The sequence below is a fragment of the Ochlerotatus camptorhynchus genome, unplaced genomic scaffold, assembly GCF_037179485.1.
Source record: "Ochlerotatus camptorhynchus isolate MF236.1 unplaced genomic scaffold, CSIRO-AGI_Acam_v1.1 ptg000180l, whole genome shotgun sequence".
Classification (NCBI taxonomy): Eukaryota; Metazoa; Arthropoda; class Insecta; order Diptera; family Culicidae; genus Ochlerotatus; species Ochlerotatus camptorhynchus.
Genome location: NW_027040670.1, coordinates 2,954,309 through 2,966,945, shown reverse-complemented (window position 1 = coordinate 2,966,945; position 12,637 = coordinate 2,954,309).

Sequence of the window (12,637 nt, the reverse complement as noted above, 5' to 3'; positions counted from 1 at the left end):
CACGTCCAAAGTCAAAGCGGGTCATGATTGATGGCAGTAATTGCTCGCAGAAATCTGGCAGATGGTTAAGTGGCCGATGATGGTTTGTGTTTCGATGTTAAATCAATCTTCTGCTCAATCATTACAATCAAATGGACTGCAGAAGCTGATGATTTTGCGGATTTTTTTTTTCTTTCAATGAACATGTAAGATGTTTTTCTGTAGGTATTTTATGCTCATAATAAAGTTGTTTCTTTGCATTGAATTTGATTTCTGGTAAAATTAATTTTAATGTATCACATAAACGATCTGAAGATAATAGCTGCAAGAATTTCTCAAAATCCTGAATTGAAGCACCTTAAATTAGGAAAGCCTTGAGTTGAATTGTTTTACAATTTTGCTCAAATTCGTATGGAAAAACCAATATGAAGTGAAGCGCTTCGAATTGTGTGTAAGCTTTGCAACCAGAAAGAATGATATTCACAAATTGAAAGAAATCAAGCCCTAGATATAACAATTGTTATCGTCGTATGGCATGGAGTTTGTCGCAGAGTTAATAGGAACAGGAAACATCAACAGGTAGCCAAACTATTTAAGTAGGGTAGAGAACTACTTCGGCCTAATCGCCCATTTTGGGCCTATCAAGCAGAAAACTTTTAATAAATCCATGATTTCAGAGTGAATAAGTTAATTATGCGTTTGGTACGACACTTTAGTTAGTAAGCTACCGAACGCGTGATATGAAGGTAAATTTTTATCTTCATCCTATAGGCCGAAGTGAATTTATTGGCGTTTCAATGGCGTTTGAATGCGTTAGGCCGAGTTTAGAATCCGTAGGCCGAGTTTGGCGTCAAGAAGCAGTGTTAGACTTTTGAAAATATCTCAACGATTGGTTTCTCTTTATCAAATCTTACGGTACGTACGGAAAGGTAAATAAATTTGAATGCCATATGTAATAATAATATTCCGTTTGAAGCTAAACTGCGCTAGATTAAGAAAGACTAAATGCAGGTTGTGCTTAATAGGCCGGAAATGGGGTAGTTAACCCTACATGAGTAATCAGTTCCGCAGAATGACTTTTGCGAGCAGGCTGCACCAAAAAGCATCAGGGAATTTTTGGATGACCCTAATGGATCAAATTTACATGGTGGATCACAACCCCATGCTGTCACTGCTCTTTCGACGCGTATTGAGGTCCCCAACAACTGTGCAAAATTTGAGCAAATTGGGTTATGATCTGGACCTGCGGAAATTTTTAAAATTTTATGGGGCCTCCCTTAGCTCAGCCAGTAAAGATGCAGCTACAAAGCAAGACCATGCTGGAGATGGCTGGATTCGATTCCCGGTCCTGTCTAGGGATTTTTCGGGTTCGAAAATTTCTTGACTACCCTGGGCATAGAGTATGATTGTACTTGACACACAATTATACTAATGCAAAAATGGTGCTGCCATAGAAAGCTCTCAATTCATAACTGTGCAAGTGTATCTAGAACACTAAGTTGACTGCACGCAATAAGATAATATGCGATAAGCAATTAGCTTGAAATGCAAAGAAGAAGAAGAAGAAGAAGAAGAAGAAGATGAAGAAAAATGGGAGCAAAATCTCAAAAATTACTCAATTTTAACCAAACCTCGGATATTTGCTCATATGAGCGCATAGTAAGATTATGATGTCATTGTATTGACGAAGACATGGCTCGATGACCGTTTATGCAGTGCTCAACTGTTCGGAAATGCCTTTTCGGTTTATCACACATACCGTAATGCCTCCAACAGTGCAAAAACCCGTGGTGGAGGTATTCTGATCGTTGTTTCATCTCGTTGGAACAGTTATATCGATCCGACACCTGTTTCCAATGCTCTAGAACAGCCGTGGGTTAAAATCACTATGCCAAGTCGAGTTATTAGTGCAGGCGTGATCTATTTACCTCCTGACCGCCGCAACGATGTCATTAGTACTCAGGACCATGTGAACTATATCGGTGCTATTGTTTTCGATTTGGAATTCAATGACGATGCTCTGCAGCTTGGAGATTATAACCAGCCTTTGCTCCGGTGGAGTAAGTCGTACGATGGGTCTTTCCAGGTTGAGCCAAAATCGGTTCTATCGGCTGCTAGTTCAACGTTTATCGACGGTTTCGCTTTATATGGCCTCACGCAGATCAATGGTGTATCGAATAATAACGCTCGCTTTCTAGACCTTGTTCTGTCTAACGAAGTCCTGATGAACCTCCCATCGCCAATCATTTTTGAGGATTGTTCAGAAAATAATCGTACACTAGATTTCCATCGAGCCGACTATGCTTCGATTAGTGCTGCTATTTCCGGCAACGACTGGTGACCCTTAGAATCAGCTGGATGTGTTGACGATGCCGTTGAATGTTTCAATCAAATGATTTGGGACATCATGGCTGAAATTGTACCTATTGCCCGCCCGTACCAAAGCCCTGTGGTCTAACGGTCACCTGCGCCGACTGAAACGGTATAGGGCAAAATCGCTACGAAGATACTGTCAAAATCATACGTACATTACGAAGCAGGTTTTAAACCACCCAAGTAACGACAATAAGAAATACAACAGATTCATTTATCGACGATATGTCTTCCGTACGCAATCATCTCTTCGCAGAAATCCAAAGCGTTTCGGGTCGTTAGTAAACTCTAAAAAGAACGAAGTCGGTTTGCCATTGTCAGTTCAGCTCGGCGAGTGATCCGCTACCTCTAAACCGGAGAAATGCCGCCTTTTCGCTCAACATTTCATGATTTCGCTTAATGAATCTTTCGACTTCACCAAATTTGAGCTCAATGAACGTACCGTCAATCTAGCTCTTCAAAGGTTGAAACTCTCGTTTACTGCCGACCCAGACGGCATTCCTGCGTCCGTTCTGAAGCTGTGTTCGGAGTCGTTGCTCACTCCCTTGGTGAAGCTATTAAATCTATCACTACAGGAGGGTAAATTTCCTGAAGCGTGGAAATTTTCGTACATGTTCCCCGTCCACAAGAAAGGCGATAAAAGGAATGTCCAGAATTACAGATGAATCACATCACTATGTTGCTGCTCAAAAGTTTTCATCATCAATGAGGCGCTCTTCAGCTCTTGTAAAAATTACATCTTCATGGCTCAGCATGGATTCTATCCAACACGGTCAGTTGCAATCAATTTGACCGAATTCTTGTCGCTCTACGTTCAGACCATGGACTCTGGCGGACAAATCAACGCTGTTTACACTGATCTCAAGGCTGCATTTGACCGAGTAGACCTCAACAATCTTTTGAGCAAGCTTGAAAAACTCGGAGTGTCGGGATCCTCCATCTCGTGGTTCATATCTTACCTTACGAACCGTTTGCGTTAAGATTGGAGTTTCTCGTTCTGAAGTGTTCACGAACGTTTTCGGTGTTCCACAAGGAAGTAATCTGGGACCCCTTCTGTTTTTGCTTTTCGTCAACGAGCTTTCGTGTGTACTGCCACCTGGATGCCGGCTATTCTATCGTTGCGAAAACTAACAGGCAACTCGGGTTCATTTTCAAGATCGCTGACGAGTTTCGTGATCCTGCCTGTCTAAAAGCTCTATACTGCTCTCTAGTGCGATCGATCTTGGAATTCAGCTCGGTAGTATGGTGCCCGTATCAAGCAGTTTGGATAGCGAGGATTGAATCTGTTCAAAGGAAATTTGTTCGGTATACCTTTCGTCACCTTCTTTGAAATGACCTTGTGAACCTTCCGCCGTACGAAGATCGTTGTCAACTCCTGGGTCTTGAAACACTAGAACATAGGCGGACGATTAGTCAGGCCGTGTTCGCAGCGAAAGTACTTATTGGTGATATCGACTCTCCAGGAATCTTGGCTGAATTCGAAATCTACGCACCCGAACGAGTTCTTCGGTCGAGGAGTTTCCTGCTTCTTGGACCTCGTGCTGCGAACTTACACGAGTTTTACGAGTTTTTCGACTTTAACTGTGCAGCGGAAACCTTTCGTCACCGTATTCAACGCAGACTCCTGAGAAGGTGAGTAGCTGTCCATTTAATGTACACGTGAAGGATTGTGCTACCTGTTTATTTTTTGTTTCCAGTTCAACTGCATGACGAGGACTTCTACCTGATTCACGGACAACTCTATGCTATAGACTTAATTAACGTTCGTTGTGATTGTATTGTATTATTGTGATTCATGTATTTCGAAAAGATATGAGGTTTTTAGGCCTTTTCTAGGCTTTTTGCCATCAGGCTTCATTAGACACGTTAAGTCCGATAAAGAAAAACAAATGAAATAAATATGGATTGAATGAACCTATCCGTGCCGTCGCTTATGCGTTTAATGACGTTTATGCATTGTTTGAGTTTAATGTGTCGTTACCTGTTTTTATTAGAAGACTGTCCTGAATTAGAACGTGTCCTGTTTTTGTTGAAATTATACTTTTTAATTTCATTTAAACAACAACCATATGTCAGATGAATCATTGAAACAATAATAAGTGAATATAAATATATCGTTTGGTTGGTGTTTATGCGATACCAGTGTAAATTTTTAACTAAAGTTTTTCTGCTGATAACGTGGTCTATATAGGTGTATGTACTTTACCGGGAATTGTAGGATTCTTTTACAGATTTTCATTAAAAGGCTTTGAAAATAATTTTTCAATTTTTATGTTAGCTTATTTATTTTACATAGTTTGTTACCCTAAATTCATTGCGTATACACAGCAAAAACTTCTGACTTTTAACTGTGATGTAAACATTAATTTGAGTTCCCGGATGGACTGCCTCCTCAATTGCATCTGTTGGTTCTGGATCGTCAATACCTTCAGATTCGGCGTCTAATGCTGGATTGGAGAAATCTGAATCCGTTAACTACAGAATTTCTGAGTCGTCCAAAAGTTGTTCCTCTAAACGTGGTGTTGTTGCAGATTATTCTGGAGGAATGGCTGCTGCTGGAACGGTCAATCCAAACTCGTCGAAGAAAACCGAAAGTGGCGTCGCAACACTGGACTCAGCCAAGCCGGCTCGTACATAGCCTTATAGCATCTTTAAATTCAACCGCTGGTTGCAAAGGATTGTTTCGGACAGGCAGCTGGGGTCCCAACGTTATCTCCGAGGATCGAGGTTTGTCAGGAGCCCCAGGTCAGGTATTTATATCGGAATCATACTGTGGTCATCGGCATCTATTCATACAACGAACAACAAAAGCCATCGAAACGTTTCAACATCAACCGGTTGGTCTCTGCATATACGTCTGTCAATCGGATCGTGTCAAACTACAGTGAGATCAGATTTATAGTTGGTGCTATCGTTCCCAGAAGCTCCTTGTGTTGGTAGATTATATGTTGTAGTCTGTCGATGGTATCAACATGAAATCAACAACTTGTCTCCACTGTGTACGACCTAGAGCTCGACCTCGATAGAGTGAATCGTTTGCTGTTGGCGAAAAATGCAGTTATGTTGGGGGTTCCTGCGTTGGAAAATGAAAACACCAAGGAAGTGGTACGTTGTGTGATGAACGCCGTTGGAGCTTCGTATAGTGCTGCTTGTATCGTGGATGCTAGACGTATTCATAGCAGGAATGATCGCGGTAATACATCGCCAATCATCATACGGTTTGTCGACGAAAACACCAAGGAGGCATTTTTCGAGAAGAAGCTCATGGAGTCCTGCTGGCGTCTGCTGTTTGTGAAGCTTTCATCGGGTCAACGAATCGGATCACTGTACGTGACGAAATAACATCCTTCGGGAAAAATCTTCTTCAAAAAACAAAAGATTTGCAGAACTCGTTAGACCTCAAATACGTGTGGTTGGGAAGAGATGGCAAAATACTGGTGAAACGTCACGACGGCGCAAAAGTGGAGAAAATTTCATCGCAGAAGGATCTCGAATCACTATCGAAAGCATCTCAGAAGCGGGCACTCAACTCATCCGGAAACAACTCAACCCCGTCACCACAAGGACCGTCACGAAAACGGTTCTTGGCTTAAATATAGCCTTAAATCAGTCGTAAACGTTCGATAATAGGAACTATTATTTCAATACGGTTACTGATCTAAATAAAAACCTACCAATACAATCGGACCGTGTTTCGATTAGAGTCCTACAATTCAATATTAGAGGCATGAATTCGCTTGAGAAATTTGATAACATTAAAGAATTTTTGGCAGTTTATTCTGGAGAAATTGACATTGTGGTAATTTGAGAGACTTGGGTGAAAGATGATCGTCGACAACTTTATAGCATTGGTGGATACAAAAGCACTTTCTCTTGTCGTCCTGAATCTCTTGGTGGCGGTCTAGCTGTCTTTGTAAGACAGTCGTTGATATACGATGAAATTTTGAATGAACACATTTGTGGGTTCCACTACATTCACCTTCGCTTTGCTATGAACGGTTCACACTTCGATGTGCATGCCATGTACAGACCACCTTTATTCGACGTAGCACAGTATCTTTCAACTTTGGAGACGGTTTTATCAGATGCAAGAAGCGGATCATCTTGTATTGTGGTTGGTGATGTCAATCTACCCGTTAATCAGCCGAACAACAGAGCAGTTGAGGAATATCTAAGTGCACTGCGTTGTTATAACTTCAAAGTAACGAATACATTTCCAACAAGACCGATCAGTAGCAATATTCTAGATCATGTGGTTTGTTCTGAATCTCTGCTGAACAACGTAGCCAATGAAACATTTTTTTCCGATATAAGTGATCATTGTTTCGTGCTTTCCACGTTCCAGAATCCCAAAATTGTAAACAAGCGTGTTTTGGAGAAAACTATAGTAAACCACGCAAAGTTACACGAAGATTTTGTTCACGCCACCAGATCTCTTCCAACTGGATCCGCAGAAGCAAAACGGCAGTATATCATTAACCTGTATCAGGAATTAAAAGAAAATTGCTCAAGGAAAATAACGGTGCAAGCAAAGATAAAAGGGTCGTGTTCATGGATGACCTTCGATCTGTGGAAAATGATTCAAATAAAAGATAAAATTCTATCCAGAAGCAGGAGACACCCTCTCGATACTTCCCTCCAGGAACAACTTGCCCATGTATCGAAAATGCTTCAGCGAACAAAAGAACAAGCCAAGAGATCATACTACAGTAACCTACTCCGTGATCCACATCCAAAAAACATGTGGAAAATCCTGGATCAAGTGCTAGGTCAAACATTTGATGAGCAGCAACAAATTAAACTCGAGCATTGCGGTCGTAGCGTTAAGGATCCCAAGGATGTTGCTGAAATATTCACCGAGTTCTTCAGTGGAATCGGACCCCAGCTCGCCTCCAGTATCACAAGTCGGCGAGATATCACCAAGTTTGGAAGTTTGAGACCCACCAGGAACTCCTTTTTCATGAGACCCACAACAGTGTTCACTCGGCTGTCGACAAAAGCAGGCCACTCTCGATGTGTGCTACGCGATCGTCTGCTTTCTCGGCAGCAACCATTGTGTGGTCCTCCTCATTGTTCTTCATCAGCAGTTCTTTCGGTCGATGCGTCGTCGACTTTGGAAAGCAACCGTTTCGTGATGAGTGTGTGAGTGCTGACCACGTTTTGCGTCCATTGCTGCAATGGACGCGCTCTGACCCTCGTTGGCGTACAACAATTTGCCATATAATGAAACTACTGGAAGCGGCTCCAGTTCTGATGGAGGAGGCTTTTTGGATAGCGGAAGATAAAGTGTTTATTGTGTTGTACCTTTTGACTATAGTTTTAAGATGTATTGTATAGTGACCATGAATCCTCGGCTCTGTTAAGTTAATTCGGTTGAGCCTTATCAAATAAATTAATATGCAAAAAAAAATGAGGCCCACAACGAAACAGGAAGTTATTGTGGAAATTAAAGAACTTGACAGCTCCAAGAGTTATGGACCGGATGGTATTCCAGCAACATTCTTGAAAACCCACTACGATTTTTTTGCTGAATTATTAACGGATGTCTTCAACGAAATCATTGACACCGGACTTTATCCGGACTTCCTGAAAATTGCCCGAGTGATACCAATCCACAAATCTGGCTCAAAAAAGGATCCAAACAACTACAGGCCAATATCTGTTCTTTCGGTTTTCAACAAAGTACTAGAATGGCTCATCGTTCGTAGACTGACCAAATTTCTTGAGGTCACCGATGCTCTTTATCATTACCAGTATGGATTCCGCGTTGGTTCAAATACTCTAACTGCAACTAGTGAGCTAGTCGACGACATTTACGACGTGATGGATAAGCGTAAAGTAGTAGGAGTTCTATTTCTTGACCTAAAGAAAGTGTTTGACACAATTGACCACGCTGTAATGCTGCAAAAACTCGATAATTACAGCATCAGGGGAACTGCAAACAGATTGATACAAAGTTATTTATCTGGGAGAAAACAGTCTGTTTCTGTACAGAAAACTACCAGTGCATATAGACATATGTCAGTCGGAGTACCGCAGGGTAGCAATCTTGGCCCGCTTTTATTTCTGCTCTACATAAATGATTTGCCGGACGAACGTTTGCACGGAAAACCACATCTTTTTGCCGATGACACCTCAATATCGTACATGCTTTACCACGCCTTCGTGCTATCGATAATTTGCTACCTAGTGTCAATATGGGGTGCTGCGAGTAAAACCAAACTTAAAACAATCCAGACGACTCAAAATAGATGTCTGAAAGTTCACCCCTAGGGGCTTAAAGGGTGATACGGTCAAAATTTGGTCAATATCAACTTGACGTATTTCTTTCAATTTTGCATTTAAAAAACCTGAACACCCCTCATTTTGAAGGTGTGTGTGTAGAATGTTGCTCCTATTTTGATTTTGGAATTCACTCTTCAGTTGTCAAAATGCCGTCCAAGCAAGAAGAGCAGCGTATCAAAATTTTGCTCGCGCATCGCGAAAATCCGAGCTACTCGCACGCAAAGTTGGCAAAATTGCTAAAAGTTGCCAAATCAACCGTTACAAATGTAATTAAAGTGTTTGGGGAACATTTGTCGACAGCCAGGAAGTCTGGATCGGGGGGAAATCGAAAACCGGAAGCCGCTGAGACGACAAAGAGAGTTGCCGGTAGTTTCAAGCGAAACCCTAACCTCTCTCTCCGAGATGCCGCAAATAAGCTGGGTGTATCGTCTACAACCGTGCATCGAGCCAAAAAACGAGCCGGACTATCGACTTACAAGAAGGTAGTGACTCCAAATCGCGATGATAAACAAAATACGACGGCCAAAGCGCGATCCCGGAGGCTGTACACGACGATGCTGACGAAGTTTGACTGCGTGGTAATGGACGACGAAACCTACGTCAAAGCCGACTACAAGCAGCTTCCGGGACAGGAGTTTTATACGGCAAAAGGAAGAGGAAAGGTAGCAGATGTTTTCAAGCACATGAAACTGTCAAAGTTCGCAAAGAAATATCTGGTTTGGCAAGCCATCTGTACCTGTGGCTTGAAAAGCAGCATTTTCATAGCTTCCGGGACTGTCAACCAAGAAATTTACGTGAAATAGTGTTTGAATAAACGTCTGCTGCCTTTCCTGAAGAAACACGGTTGTTTCGTACTGTTTTGGCCGGATTTGGCATCTTGCCATTACGGTAAAAAGGCCATGGAGTGGTACGCCGCCAACAACGTGCATGTGGTTCCCAAGGACAAGAACCCTCCCAACACGCCAGAGCTCCGCCCAATTGAGAAATACTGGGCTATTGTCAAGCGGAACCTAAAGAAGACCAAAAAAACTGCTAAGGGCGAGCAGCAGTTCAAGGCAAACTGGCTTTCTGCGGCGAAGAAGGTGGACAAGGTGGCTGTACAAAATCTGATGGCAGGGGTCAAGCGTAAGGCCCGGCAATTCGGCTTTGGAAAAGCGGAAGCCTAACTGAATATTTTTCCTGAATTTTATACTAATTGAACTTGAAAAAGAAATTTAATTTGATTTTTTAAATAAACGATTTCACCGATTTACACGCGTTTTCCCTTGACCAAATTTTGACCGTATCACCCTTTATTACGGATGTCACTTCACGGTGAAAACTTGTCACTTGTCGTCACGGTGAAGTGATTCCTATTTGATTTGTACGGCAATCACGGCTCTTATTCCGAGTATCACTTCCTTATCACCATGTAGTGACACCCGTAATAAGGCCCCTATTCTGTATTTCGTTTCAAACGAAATTCTCATACAAAAAAATATTTTTTTGTATGAGAATTTCGTTTGAAACGAAATACAGAATATGGGTGGTTATCTACAAGAAACCGTGGCTGTATCCAACAGTAGACTTGTACTCTGAAGCAGCTTTCTCACTATTACCTGCTGCGGCCTTGCGCTACTTACAAACCTTGGTACAAATCCAGAATCTCCTACACAATCCGTCAGCTCTTCACAACCAGTCTTTTCCACGTACGTCCCACCGCTATGAAACAAGAAATCCCCCAGCACTTATCATTAGTCGTCCAAACACCGAGTACGGAAAGATGTCTTACAGTTACTATGGTAGAACAAAATACAACACGCTACCTATTTCTCTACGATCGGAACGAAATCCACAGCGATACAAACATCATGTGACTTTATGGATTAAAAATCATATTGCAAACTACATAATTTAGACCGATGTGTACCAGTGTAATATCGTTCACTGCTGCACATACTTGAAATTCGTGTTTTTAAATTGAGTGCCATTGGTTGGTCGATTTGGTTACGTGCAACTCAGGCCACTTGGAGTGCGGATCTACCACCACCAGAAAGTAGACACCATCTACAGGTCCTGCGTAGTCGATGTGAATCCGGGACCGGAACCATTCCTGGATGAACACGGTGGAATTGTTGCAGGATCCTTTGTCGAAACATGTTGGGAACGACGACTCTATCGCCGAGCATCACGCAGCCGTCGATTACACTGAGCGATTCTCGTCTGTTGTATTAGGGTTGAACTTCAGCATCGAAGTGAGTTTTGTTGGGCCAACCATCATGGATATGCGCTAAGAGTGCTGTTTGTTGCTGTAGCCTTTCGAAGTGCTGCGAAAGAAACTGGTACTTTTTTCCGTTGTGTCTGCCAGGATGCTTACCAAATCTTCTTCCATGGTGAGTGCTGTAAGTACAAATTCTTCCTCTGGTGGATTGATTCGGTCGATGAGCCGGGATAACAAATCTGCACATCCAAAGTCGTTGGTGGACACATGTTGAATTTCGAAGTCATTATTGAGCATCGTGAGTGCCCAGCGTTGCAGTCTGTTCGCAGTGTGCAGTGGAATTCCCTTTTTCGAACCGAAAATAGACAGCAATGGCTTGTGGTTGGTCAACAATGTGAAATGTCGTCCGAGCAAATACTTATGGAACTTCGTCAATGCGTAGACTAACGCAAGTACTTCCTTTTCAGGTTGTCCATAATTACGTTCTGTGAAACTAGTGAAAGATTACTGCACCGATGTCAGTGCTTGGTGCGTCTGCTGCCACGATGATCGGCAGCTTGGGGTCGTAGTGTGTCAACAACAAGTTTGATTGAAGAACTGTCTTGAACTTTTCGAAAGTTTGCTGACACTCGGATGTCCATTTCCACTTCGTTTCTTTCTTGAGAAGCTTGTCCATGATTTTCTCGGGGTCTGGACGGATTCCTTGTCGGTCCACGATGTGTCCCCAGTAGCGGATTTGCGACTGGAATAAACTACACTTCTCTGCCTTGACGTGGAATCCATATTCCTTGAGACGTATGAAAATCTGGTTGAGTGATGCTGCATGCTACTCCAAGTCCCGGCCGAATACTATGGCATCGTCGATGAAAGAGCGAACGCCAGGTATCCCAGTCATTGGGATGCTCCCGGTGCAGGCTTCACCCCTGGAGCGAGGCGATTGAACCGGAATAAACCCCGATGCGTATTGATGGTGAGCAGCTTTTTTGAATCGTCATCTACCTTGTATGCATCGGAAAGGTCGATGCTGCTGAATACGAAACTGTCATTGAGTTGGGCGAAAATTTCCTCCGGAGTGGGAAGCGGTTAGTGATTACCCAAGCAAAGTCCAGCATCAAAATGACAGCAAATTGAAATCAAGTTTTGATACCAACATCAAACTGAAAACATAATTTGATTTCAGTTTACGCAATGGACAAATTTGATACCAAATTTTGTTTTCATTTTGCTGTACATTTGCTCTTCAAAAATATGTTGTTACGGGTTTGTTTTCATTGCCTTAGCATAAGATCAAATTGAATACTTGTTTTGTTTTTTTTTTATTTTTCCTTGATTTGTTTTCCATCGATCTTGTTTTCCGTGCTGAGCACCAATTCTACCGACGCCAGGGAGGCAGCTCCCACACTTGGACCCTACCTATCGACCCATCAACTCATGAGCCGGGGACCAACGGCTTTACTTCCCTTCCGAAGGAAGGCGTGATCAGAGATGTTATGCCTCAGAACATCCCGGCGGCGCCGACTGGGATTGAACCCAGACCTGCTGGGGTGAGAGGTAATCACGCTTACCACTACACCACATCAACAGGAAAAATTGATATCAAATTTAGTTTTCAGTTTGTTTTCACTGATAGCAGAAATAGTTTTCGATGTGATGTCACAGGAAGATTTGCTTGCTCTCAAATTTGATATTTTAACCGTTAAAACGGCCAAAACGACAGCAACCTGAGTAATCATTATAAGCAAAATCACAACATCGAATTGAGATTTCAATTTGATCTCAGACTTTGCTCGGGTAGCTTCT